The 12,908-nt window shown below is 52.7% G+C and overlaps 1 protein-coding gene and 1 long non-coding RNA gene across 5 annotated transcripts in view; one reads left to right on the top strand and one right to left on the bottom strand.

Annotated features, from left to right (window-relative positions):
* NFIX (nuclear factor I X) overlaps positions 1 to 12,908 on the bottom strand; it is a 93,445-nt gene that overhangs the window by 66,778 nt on the left and 13,759 nt on the right. The window lies entirely within an intron of this gene.
* On the top strand, positions 460 to 1,744 carry LOC121102535. The gene is made up of 2 exons (XR_005834619.1): positions 460 to 635; positions 1,395 to 1,744. It is a non-coding gene; the product is annotated as an uncharacterized LOC121102535 (long non-coding RNA).

Consider the following 12,908-nt stretch of genomic DNA (forward strand, 5'->3'; position numbering starts at 1 on the left):
GGGGGAGGAGCAGGGGAGGAAGGTAAATGTTTTAAAGGGGGTTATTATTGGTGTTCTGGGGAATAGGGGCCGGGCTTGGGTGGATTCTCAAACCCTTCCCCCTCCTCCCCCCTCCACGCTCCATTGCACAGAAGGGGGAAATTAATATTTTTTTTGAAAAGGAGCAAAAAGAAAGAAAGGTCAGGGATAGCAAGCAGAGAGAGGGAGCGAGCCGGTTGCCACACACGCCAGGTAAACAAAAGCCAACAAAAAAATGTTCAATTTCGCCTCCTGTGCATCCTCTTTCAGTTTAAAAGAGAGAGAGAGAGAGAAGGAAAATATGCAAAATTTAAAAATCAAAACCTACCTCCCAATCACCACCCCCAACACACAGCACACCCTACCCCACCCCCCACCCCACCCCACCCCCCGTGCAAAACAAAACAAAAACAAAAACCAGGAGGGGGAAAGCGGCAGCTGAAGAAAAAGGCTTTCGGCTTTGGCAGCGGCACAGGGGTGTAAACTTCGCGCTGCCTCCCTCCGCCTCTGAGCCTGATCGCAGGCAAAGGGGGAGCTCGCAGATTCCCGGGGAAGAGGACGAGTTCGGACCGGCTGCAGACCGTCGCTGGCAGACGCGTGCAAAAGAGAGAGAGCGAGTAAGGGAGGGAGGAAGGAAAGAAGAGAGAGAGGGAGAGAGCGAGGGAGGACGTGGATGGGATGGTGCTGTGTGTGTGTGTGTGTGTGTGTGTGTGTGCGCGCGCGCGCGCGCGAGTGTGCGAGTGCGTGTGTGTGTGTGTGTGTGTGCTGGTTGGGTTTTGGATTTTTTTTTTTTTTTTTTGCTTTTCTCTCTCAAACTCCCTCTCTCTCCCCTTTCATGCTCAATCCCCATCCATTTGCCTGTGCCAAAGCCAGTAAAAAGGGGGGGGAGGAAGAGAGAGAGAGAGAGACAGAGAGAAGGATCCACCTATTTGGCAATGAGACATCCTCGAGCAGCCAATGGCTGTGTCCAAGGGGAGGAGGGAACCGGGCGAGCCGGGAGGGTGGGGAGAGCCCCCGGCAGTTGGAGACCAAAAACAATTTGCCCAATCGACAAGTTCACGTCTAATGAACAAGCAAAGTCCAGCAGTTATGAATTTTTCATTCCAGGCTCCCACTCGGGTCCATTTGGCAGCAGCCAGCCAGCAAATTTGGAGGGGGGGCCTGTAGAGCTGGGGGGACTAGGATTGAGGAAGACACGGATTTTTTTTCTCTTTTTTTTAAGCCAGAAAAAGAAATAAATAAAGGCCTGGCTCGGGCGGGCGCCCCAGAAGGCCTTGGGGAGAGCAGCTGCGCCTTCTCTGTGTTTTGGTTTCAGTCTCTTTCTCTCAGGCCCTCACACTCTCTTTCTGGTTCTATTTCTTTTTTTATTTATGGAGCGCACAGGGGCGAGTGGAAGTTTTCCTCCCTGGCCATACACGCGAGCCTGCGGTGCTATGAATAGAAAGAGAAGAAAGAGAGCTCGGAAAGTGTCGATGCCAGCAGCACTTCCAGGGCAGGGACCTGGCGCCCAGGGTGCGGCCACCCCTTCCTCCCCGGGCCTGGCTGCCGCTGGCAGGAGCACTCCCAGACGAGGCGCACCCCCACCCCCAGGCCCCCAGCGAGCTCGACCGCCTCCCTCAGCCCACACCCAGCCACGCACGCTCCATTAGCGGTGACGAGGGATGCCAACGCAATGCAGCTCGGCTCGAGAAACTGCAACAGTTTATTAAAATAGCCTCCTGTCACAGCACTCCGCTGACAAGCACTACATGCAGCCACAAACACAACAGCCAATCCCAGGGAGAAGTGACAAAGGCAGGAAGATGGACACTACTTCCGAACAGTCAGAGTCTTACGAGGCCTCCCCCCAACCCCCAGACACTTCATTCTTTGCTTTCTCCAGCTTTCCCCTCTCCACTTGATCCGCGTTTAGTGTTTCTTGGTTGGAGGAGGGGCAACACTCACCTAGCCCCCAATTCAATTCAGACTAAAGGGCCCGAACCCCTACGGAGGAGCAAGGTGCAAGAGTGTACAAAAAGAAACAGATCTGAAAGGGAGAAAGCGAAGACAGGAAACAACAAAACGGAAAGGAAAGGGCTCTAGCAGGAAAAGCGGGACAAGTTTGGGGAAACCAAGTCATAGGGAAGAGGCCTCCCTCCCAGCCAAGTGGGAGGGTGAGCGCAGGACAGGGAAGCCTGCGGTGAGTGCCATCTCCACAAGGTTCTCTCTGTGAGGGGCTACTGCGCAGCCTGCCTCAGGCCTTGGAGAAGCTATAAGGAGGAGACAGTTATTAAAAGAAGGGCAGAGACCTCCAACAGACAGGGAGAGGCTGATCCCGCTCGGAACTGTGTCCCTACAGCTGCCCTCTCCCCAGGCGATGCTCAGCCCTCAGCTGGCATGGGGGGAAAAGGTCACTGCTCACTTGTGCCCCTTTCTTCCCCATCTGAAACCCTGTGCTCCGTGGCCTTTATGCTGGCAGAAAGGTTCCCGGAAGAGCGCCTGGGGTGTGCCAAAACAAAACATGCAGCCCTGGGCTGGCGCTGAACCCTGACAATGGGAAAGGTGCTGGCCAGCACCTGGGACCCCGGTCCAGGTCCTGAATGGTCTGAAGTGAGCTCACAGCTGACCCCAAGAGAAACAGAGGTGAGCAAGCAGGAGGCAGGTGTCATTGCCGACAGGCCTCTTAGAGTGGCGTTCAATAATTAACATCATGTTAATAACCAGCTTCAGTCCAATTAGCCAAAGATGTTAACTGAGTGACATAAGATACCAAACCCTGCCTCTCCACCTTGAGAGAAGCAATCTTACTTCCTAGAGTCAAGATGAGGTGGTAGAAACCAGAAGTGAGTTTATATTTGGCACATGGGTGTTTTTCTGGCATTTTGATTTATACTAAATATTAGACACGGAACAGAAAATGGCCAACATGGGCCTCCTGGAGAATTCTGGCATATTCTGTCTCACAGACCACAGTGCCGGGTGGAAGAGATGCACTAAACATGGGTTGATTCTGAAACCGGTGGTACAACTGGGTGGGTGGTGGGGAGACGGCGGATGGGAAGATCCATGTGGAAGTTAAGGAAACAGGACAAGATCGTGATTCACTCCGGGATGGAGGGAGGGGTCAAAGGTCGAGGGAGTGGCAGAGAGATTGGACACAGAAGTGGCCCAGAAAGGCCAGTAGAGTTTCTCAATAGAGCCTCAGGGATCCACATAGAGCCCAGTGCGCCCCCTCAATGCTCCCTTAACAGGAGGAGCAACAGGCCCTTCCCAGGATAGTAACACAGAAGGAGAACAATCGTCAATTGTCCTTCTCCTGCCAGTTGTTGTAACCTTGAAGGTGGGCAGAGTGGATTCCCAGGGAGCACTCTCCCCTCACCCTGTTCCCACAGGGGCCACTGTCTAGGGTGTGTGGGGGAGTTTTCTGGAAGAGTGGCCTCAGGCCAGGGTATTCCTAAGGCTTGGAGAGGGAGGGGAGAAGGTATCTCTCTTCTGCGGGCACACACAGAGAGGAATCACTCAGGTTCCATGAGAAACACTTGGTTTGCCCCCACCGCTGCAGCCTCCTCCTCCTCCATGCCACTGGTGGTGGCTCTAGGCCCTGGACACGCCCCTCAGGAGTCCCAGACAAAAGGGGACTGTCCCCCTTTTGTTAAGAGAGTGGAGGCTCTGTTGGAAGATTACCTGTCCCAGACCCAGCCTCCTTCCCTTCTCCCCTCGCGCCTGGGCTCAGGGCTCAGAGGCTCTGCACCCTGCACACGGACAAGAGCCAAGACAAAAAACCTTCAGACAATTCAAGGCTTCTCCAAGGGCTGAGTCACCCACAAGTGCAAGGGTTCAGGGGATAGAGGAAGCAAGGGGACAGGCAGGCCTCTGAGGAGAGGGGAGGAGATAAGAGAATGAGAGAAAAAAACCAAGGTGAGGGAGAGGAAGCCAGTGATGCTGGTGAGAGCCAGGAGCAAAAAAGAAAACTAAAGACAAGGAGGGAAAATAAAGGAAAAGCAGGCAATTTTGGGGGAAAGGTATTTTCTTCACTTAAAAGAAAAATCGAGAAGCCAGAGCTAAGACTTTAAAAATTAACATGGGCTTTTTGGTTTGTGGAAAGGAATCTTCTGCCTTTGCAAGAGTAAGGCCTCTCTTATTGTCAAGTATATAGAATTTGATTTTTTTTAAAGCAACAGTTTTCACTGAAACATTTCAGAAATACCCATGCCAGTTTCAGCCATCACTAGGAATAATGTGCCTCCAAAAGAAAAAAACTGATCGGACCACAGAAAAAGAGGAAAAGAACGAGATAGAGAAAAAGAGAGAAAGAAGAAAGCCAAACCTGAAGAGAGAAAGCCAAGTTGGGCCCAAAACTGCCAAAGAAAGAAAGACAAAGATGGAGAAAAGACAGGGCCGAAAAGAAAAAAGAAAAGAAAAGAAAAAAGAGAAAAACAAGGAACAAGGACAAAAGACAAGGGCTCTAGGTCAGGGGCAAAAAAAGAAAAACTAGCTAAGGAAAATAACTGCTTCTATCGCAAGAAAGTAAAATGTGTGGTTTTCCAAAACTCCACAAAACAAATGAAGCCTTGTGGATTATTTAAGGGAAAACAGGAAAATTCATACATAACCTCACTCAGTATTCAAAAGTCTTCAAGGAAACAAAATAATTTTCCCAGTCTGAGACAGGTTTCAAAAGTGACCCATACCTGCCAACAATGAAACATCTAGAAGCATAAGAAGTTATATCTTTAAAGACAAGGCCGCTGTTTGAACGTTTCCTTATCTTTACAAAAATCTTATTTGTCCACATCCCACTTGCTTTAAGACCCAAATTTATCCTCTCAGACCCTGGACACACACATATTATATATATATATTTTTTTTTCATGCTAATTTGGGTAACTATACACAGTGAGTGCAAATAACTAATAAAACCTTCACAGGACTAACCAGACATTTCAGTATCCATTTTACTACTGCCTATCTGCAGCCTGGGTGAAAAAGGAAGCAGGAAATTTTAAAAAGCCACAAACAGAGCCCTGATTAGTCTGCCCAATTCCTGGGATTTTATAATTCACTCTTGGACGGAACAGAAAGAGGTCAACTTTGTATCCCCAACATCTCCCATCTTGTCCCACAGAAGGGACACAAGAAGGAAAGAAGAAGGCAGTGTCTGGGCTCTGGGGCAGAGATGGAAAGAGAACTGTAGGAAGCAAAACGAAGGGGCCAGCCTGCTTATCCTAGAGGTAGGTGGGGCCTCCCCTCTCTGGGGGGGGGGGGAGGCGGGAAGGGGCTCTGCAGCCAGAGTAAAATCATCCAAGAATCTGGAAATGCCAGGCATGGAAACCAGAAAATGCGCATTGCGAGGAGGCTCAGAGAATTTGGACAAAGCGGGTTTTTGGCTGACTTGGGCCTGTTTTCCTCTGCTCAGGAAAAGGCAGCCCCACACGATTTTTCTAGCGTCCTCGCCTTGCTGAATGGAATTGCCCCACACCCCCATGCTGGGTCTAGGACACGGCCTGCATCAGAACCAGGCCGCACATTCCTCTCCTGTAAAACCGCCTCCCTTTCCCTTCTTTTTCTCCTCCTGTCTACAAAGTGGGAGCGGTGGCCTGGGATCGGGCCAACAGGCAGCCTCGTTCTGGCTCCAAACACTACCCTGCTCCAGGCACATCTCCCCTCACCCTCCTGGCACCAAATAAAATAGGGTAGGAATATAGGTATTGGGAAGACCATCTATTCTCTCTACTGCCTCTGGAAATTTATTTCATCCTCTACAGAGACTAGAAAACAAAACTCCTAGTCCTTTAATTCACTATTTAGCTTGAAACTTCCTTGTGTCACCAAATAGAAATAAAAGCCGGGAAGGCCAGAGCCCTGTCCTCCAGCTGGAAGGCTATGTGGGGATCCTCCGCGGGGCGCACAAGACAGAGGACAACCAAGGGCTTCGAGGGACAAGAGCCGTGCAGAGCCTGAGTCTCACCCACCTGGTGCGACTGGAAAGTGTCACTCCATGATGACCAAGGCCCCTGGAAGAAGGAAGAACCCCACAAGCCAGCTTCACAACTTTCTGCAAGAACTGAAAAACTGACAAAAGGCACGGCAAGGGGAAACCAGCCCGTGAAGATGAGGTCGATGCGGGTCGCTATAAAAATACCCAGAGGGGAAGAGAGAAGAGAGAGAAGGCCGGGAGCAAATGGCAAAATGTTGAATATTTGCCCGAGGCCAGCAGTAACTCCCGACCCCACAAAAGGCTTGGGGATCCTTCAAAGAAGATGTTCCTCTCCCTCCCCTGCACCTCTGAGACTCCTCTTGTGACCTTCCCAGGCCCTCATCAAGAGCTCCGTCAGGATCCATTTTGACACCCTACCTGAGCAATCCCCCCTCCCCACCGCAAGACAGAGGGCATTAGGGCAAGAGGAGAGTATCTCTGAATCCTGAACCCGGGTCTTCTCCACCGGTCTGCACTCCTCGAACCCTTGGCCCACAGAGAGCCTATTTCTTACAGTTGCTGCGGCAACAGGCAGTGGGGGGGGGGGGTGTTGCAGAAAGCAAGGTGGCCAGGATAGGAACAGCCTGAGATTTTCATTGCTTGAGGGCTCAGGGGAGCTGGGCCGGCCCTGTCTGGGCAAGCAGCTTCCCCAAAATGTACAATTTGAGGAGTTGGAAGGAAGACATTTTTCAATCCCTCAAAATGTATTGCGCCCCCCCCAACTAATTTATTATCAGGATCATGGCCAAGAAAACCCGAGAATCCTCATTCCCCTGGTGTCTAGCCCCTGCGGAGGCTGGCACCAGGGTGCCGGGAGCTCGGGACCTGACCACCCCTCGGCCACAATCCGTCCCTCTCCGGCTCCCTTTCTTTCTCACCCTCTCTCCCCCTCTGTGTCCTCCAGCTCCAACACAAACTGTTTGCACGGGAAGTCTCCCTCTATGACCCGATTCAGCACACACAAGAGAAAACTGTGGGCGACAGACCCAACGTCCTAACGAACTTGAGTTAATTAATGCTAAGGAAGAAAAGAGGCGCCCTCGCTCTGTTGAATCACGGTTCACTAGCCCTTTCAGTTTGCTGTGGGTGGAGGAAAAAAAAAAGAGGCTTTTTGGTTCAAATATTTTTGGGGGGCGAAGGGAAAACAAAAACACCGCAGAAGGGCCGCGGAGGGTGAAGCTGTAGTACCTGCCCAGAGGAGCAGAGGCGAGGGCAGCCGAGAGCGTCCTCCCAGAAAGCTTCTCGCCTAAACAGTCCTGGGAAGGCCGAGAAGGGGAAAGAAAAGGGAAGGGATTATCAGTCGATGGCCAGCCTGTTCAAATAAACTGCTCAAAAAATTATACTGTCAGACTATGAGATACATATATATATATATGTATATTTTTTTAAAGCCCAAACCCAACAACTCAATTTGAACAGAGCCGTGAAGATGTTTTAACAGAGCAGAAAACCGAAATATGGATGGCACGCATACAAAAATTTAAGTGTGCAGAAAAAAAGAAGAGGTGGCAATGGGGGGGGCAGGGAGAACAGCTGCAATATTACTTTCCAGATGTTGACAGCAAAATGTAATTGGCAAGTAACTTCTTCCTTACCACTTTTCATCCTTTGGTCCTGAGATATTAAAAATCCTACAGCTAGACCTGAGTCTGAAGGCAGTTTCCTGGCGCTCCGTACACACGTGGATGGGTCTGGAAGCCTCGTGGGCCACACGCCTGCGAGCTTTTTTATCAGCCCACTAATTTTTACAAGCCCTCCCACCATTCTTTAGCGGGAGACCTAAGCAAAGCAGGCTGGAGGACATTCTTATTTAAATCATCATTTATTATCATTATTATTTTGTTAGGGAAGGCCTTTTCTTCTGAGGCTGGGTCTTCCTTTTTTTTTTTTTTTTAAATAAACTTTTAACTGAAATGTGTAAAAGGAAGAGCAGAAGATCGCACACGTCTAAGTCTGGCGCTCGACACGTTTTCACAAAGTGAACACACCTGTGTAAGCCCTCCCAGATTAAGAAATAGAACATTTTCAGCACTGCTGAACAGGCCTTTAGTTTTTAAGTTACAGAGTTCTCATAGTTTACATGCCTTAGAAACAGCTCCTGCCGCTACCAGTAACGTCAAACGGGAGCACCTATGTATACACATGTGTTAACAGAGCAGCATGCACTACTCATGTGACCACAAAAAAATATGCAGTGAAAAGAAGCCCCTCGAGTCCTCACTGCTGCAGAGGGGTTTCGCGCCTGTCTCTGTCTCTGTCTCTCTGTGCCTGCCCAGCTCTGATCCCATCAACAGGGCAACCAACTGTGCAGCGGGGTTAGCAGACCAGCAGGGCGTGTGTGTGGTGGACAAACAGGGCCCACCGAGCTGAAAGCCAAACAGTCATAGCGACTGAGGGGAGTAAGAGACCCTCCGTTCACCCTGCCCATAGGCAGAGACTGGGGGGCCTCAGGGGTGTGGGGAGTAATGGGGAAAAAGTGGCTCTGCAGAGCCGGGGATTCCTGAAGGGTAAATTATCACCCATCCAGGCAGGCTGCCCTCATTCCAGTCCCCAAGTCTATCAGGGAAAGGAGTGAGTGGGTCCTGGGGCAGAGCTGCGGAGGGAAGGGAGGCCCAACCCTGCTGCATCTGCCTCCCCCTTCCCTGGCTCCAGCCCCAGCTGGCTCCCCCCTCACTTTCACTCGCACTAAATTTACTTTATAATTTTAAAATTAAATTTTAAAAAAAGCAGGAAAGAGAAAGCACTGAAGGCAAAGTACCTCCCACAATATCTCTCCAAGTGGGGGGGTTCTGCTTATGTAAAAAGACAAAATGCAAGGGATCGCGGAAAAGTCTAAGCACCAAATAACAAGGAAAATAAAAGAGAAACACATTTAATTAAAAACACCTGAAGCAAATAAAGAACTCCTTTGCAACTCGAAGCAGTACCTGTGGGCACAAGTCCCTACCCCCATTTCTTGCCCACTTTTCCCTTTCCTTTCTCACAGGGAGCTGCGACTTCCCCAAGCATTACAGAAACCCCTTTCCTTTCTGAGCCCCTCCACCCCACCACTGGGGAAGGGCCAGGGCAGCCACTTAGCCTCCCACCAGCCTGAAGCAAACCTCTGCAGCCCTGAAGAAGCACCCTTTCCTCGATTCCCACACCTCCCCAGGCCGTGCCCATCACTGGCCCCGTACTCCGCTCTCCCACCTCAAATCTAGGCCCTGTAGGTGGTAGCAGCACTGTTCTGGGGCTGGACGCCAGGCCCAGCCCAAGTGGGCAGCTCTCTCCCCTACCACGGTACCGGGCTGCCAAGTCGGGCTCAAGGACCGAATTTTCACTTCCTATTGCATATGGGGCCGAGAAGAAAGAACTGTTCAGCTTGATTTTTAAATATGACAAGGGATCTGAGCCCTCTAATCCTGCGATCTTTAGAAATACGTGATTCTTATTTTGGGGGGGGATGTAGGATAGGCATCAAGACTCTGCCTCTGAGACCCCACACCCCCCACCCGGTTTGACTTTCCCACCAGCCCGCCGCCTGGGAAACGCGCCCTCGGCTGGCACAGGGGTACCAGAGCCCGGCTCCTTTCTTCCTTTCTTTCTTTTTTAAATCGCTCTAGCGCAAACCAGGCAGTGGGTCAGGGCCCAGAGGCGGGGGAGGGAAGAGGAGAGGGTTGTCTCTGAAAAAGGGGAAAAAAGGAAAGCGAGGCTCCAACTCCGGGAGAAGAACGGCTGCCGCAAGTTTCCCGGCTTGTGCCAGTTTGGGGATTTGCGAATCAGACCGGAGCGGAGGGAAAGGCGGGCGAGAAAAAAAGCCCGCATTAAAACTAACCAGCTCTGCCTAAAAGCACGCTTTTCACCCTTAAATAAGACAATGACGAGGGGAGAGAAGAGACGAGTTATTTCTCACTCTTTAATTATTCCAATGCTTAGCATTATTTAAAAAAAAAAAACCACACACATTAGCCAATGATACATTCTAACCCTCAACAAAGCTGGTATTTTTCTCTGATTACAGACTTTGCCGCGGCAAACCCGGGCTCCGACGACAGAGGCAGCGCAGAAGCGCGCTCCTAAATGAGACACAATTTTATTAAAATCATAATAATTCCTTGCATTTCTATAGCGCCTTTTCAGCAGCGGAGATCCCAGGTGCCCCATGCCCGGTTCTACGAGGGAACTGGCGACCAAAAAGCTCAGTCGTGAGGCAGGCAAAGCTCGCCAGCTCCACAGAGTGCCACCGGCATGTATTTTTCTTTCTTTTTTTTAACAGCCCGTTTCCATCAGCCTCTGTCTCACGCTAAAAAAAAAAAAAAAAAGTAATAAAACTCCTTTAAATTAAAATAAATTTTTTTAAAGGAGAGGGAAAAGATGACCTGAAATATAAGGGGAGAGGGGAGCCAAGTGTGGTCTGGGAGCCTGGGGTCCGGGGGGTGCTGCTGGGATGGGCTGCCTCTGGGTTCAGGGTGCAGGGTCAGCCGCTGCCTGGGTGACCTCCCCAGGCGCAGTTGGAGTAGGCTGAGTCATCTGCACGTGGAAAAGGAAAAGGACCTAACACCACCAAAGCGCATTTAAGTAATTTGGACGATAAGAAGTCGGGTTAATGACTGGTTTCCGAGGGGCGGGCGGGAGGCCCCCGGGGCGCTTTCACTGAATACTGGGGTGCTGCTTGAGCTCCGGAGGGGTGGCTGGGTAGCTTCATCCGGACACCAGCCTCCTCCAACAGGTTAAGTCGGGCCCACTCCTTACACACATTCCTTTCCCACTTTTCCATCCTTTCCCCCTTGGCCCGCCGAGGTAATGCTGCAGACTGGCTGGCAGCAGTGGGGCAGGGGGGCTTAGCACCCCAGATTAAGAAGTCATCCGTGAGAGGAAAAGCAGTGTTGATCAGAGGGGACCTGGGGGAAAATCTTTTTTCCCAGTTCTTGGAGACTGCGCAACTCCCGCGGCCTGAAGGCAGGGGAGAGGGGAAGGGAAAGCACATTTTCTGCCACTTAGTCACATTTCTTCCCCGTGCTTGCTGGAGGCCAAACGCCCCCAAACCCAGCCAACCCTCGAAACAAACAAAAATCTCCCCTGCTAAATTTCCCCTCCCTTATTCCCCCAAAAGAGGCGGCGGCTTGGGGAGAAATGGGGCGGCTCTTCCGAGGCCTGGGGTCTGGACGCCTCGACCGCAGCGCACGACGGGGGCAGAAAAGGGACTCTCTCCAGATCGGTGCCCCAAGGTTGCCCGCAGATTCTGGGGCATTTAACCCCAAAAGTCCTCCGCGCGACTAAAGAATAACAGGAATTATCAACATCGCGTTCATTCCAAAGCCCTCGCGCGCATTATCCCCTGTCGGGTATCCGGATGGGCACGAAAGAGGGAACTTAGGCAAAGGCGGCCCGCAGCCCCACCCGGAGCGCCTGGGGACCCAACCAGCTTACAGGCCAAAACGCCGCCATTTGAGCCCCTTCTGGCAGCGGCCTCTGCCGCTGCAAATGGCGAGGGCCCCAGAACGCGAACCCGGCAGGCCCTCGACGCCACGCGGGGTCACTTTTGGGTTGTCGCCGCCAGGGGTTAGGCCGCGCCCGGGTAGAAGGGAGCGCCGCCCGCTCCGTGCGAGGGAGGGGAGGCAAGGGCCCCGCAGGGACGCGGCCTAAGGGTCCGCAGGGGCGTCATTCTTTGCCTCGGCTCCTTCCCACCTGTTCCCGGTTTCCCCTCACCTGCCCGCGGGGGCAGTGGTCCTCACTCCTCGCTCAACGCCTGGCGCGGTTCCGCCCAAGTGACCCAACAGTCATGTGCACAGGCGCTTCTCGCACGACGGCTTCCCGCGCGACGGCTTCCCGCCTTTTTGCCTCCGGCGCACGCGCACGCCGGACTTTGCGCACGGCCGCTCAGGGCCAACCGCGCTCTGGCGCCCCGGGGCCAGGGTCATCCGGCACCGTCCAGGGGTATGTTGTCGTTGTCGTTTCCACCCCGTGGTGTGCGGTGCAGGTGACCGTGCTGTCAGCACCCGTGTCCTGCCGTGTGGAAAGAACAGAGCCCTCCCTCTGCCTGAGCCCAGGGGAGGCCTCCCCACGACCTCCACCCACCTGTGCCCCCCACCCCACCCCGGGCGAGAGCTAATTACAGCAGGTCCGAGAATGCCACTCACGAAAAGAACACCTTGGAGGCGACAATGAAAGGAGTTCGTAGGCGGTGGGCACCTGGCAAGGGGCGTATGCTGGGGCTAGTGCATGGCTACTGCTGGCGCTAGAAATGTGCCCCCCACATTTCTGCCGGGGTTTGCAAAGGCACACGACGCGATGCGCCGGCTTATGGTGAGGGGGCAGGATATCTTCAGGGCGATGCGGGAGGCGGCCTGGTTGGGGCATCAAAGCGCTACCGTTGGGCAGTGGGACCATCTAGGGAGTCCTGAGACAACCCCCGCCTCACCTCTGCTCAGCAATGCGCTTCTATTTTAAGATCCCTCCCACCCCTCCAAAATCCACCCACTCGCTCTTGAGGTCCCTGGTGCGCAAGGGAAATCTGCCTCCGCCCCAGGCGCACCTGAGGGGAAGGCCAGAAGGGCAGCGCAGGGTCTGAGCTGCCAAGCTGGACTCAGGGGGGCAAATGGAAGTTTCGCCAGAGGAGGGGGCATTAAATGGCCTCTTTGTGGAGAGGAATTGTGGGCCGTCACTCAGGATTAATTTAAGCAGCAACAGCAAACACACACCAAAAAGCAACGTCTGGCCGCCAGCACCCACCCCCGCGATTGTGTTTCGGGGAGTGCTGCAGGATTCGTTGGTGTGGCCCGGCCTTTAAGAACGTGGGGCGTCCACAGTGGGAAGGGGGCAGGCCTGCTGCCGCCTGGACCCAGTCCCTGCTTGGCTAAAAGGGTTTGTAGGTTTGGGACCAAGCCGAGTGGGGGATGGTAAAATCCAAGTCCAAACGTGGAGCAGGAATGGGGGGAGGTTCTATGTAAAAAAA

The sequence above is a fragment of the Ursus maritimus genome, unplaced genomic scaffold (assembly GCF_017311325.1).
Source record: "Ursus maritimus isolate PB19 unplaced genomic scaffold, ASM1731132v1 scaffold_14, whole genome shotgun sequence".
NCBI lineage: Eukaryota > Metazoa > Chordata > Mammalia > Carnivora > Ursidae > Ursus > Ursus maritimus.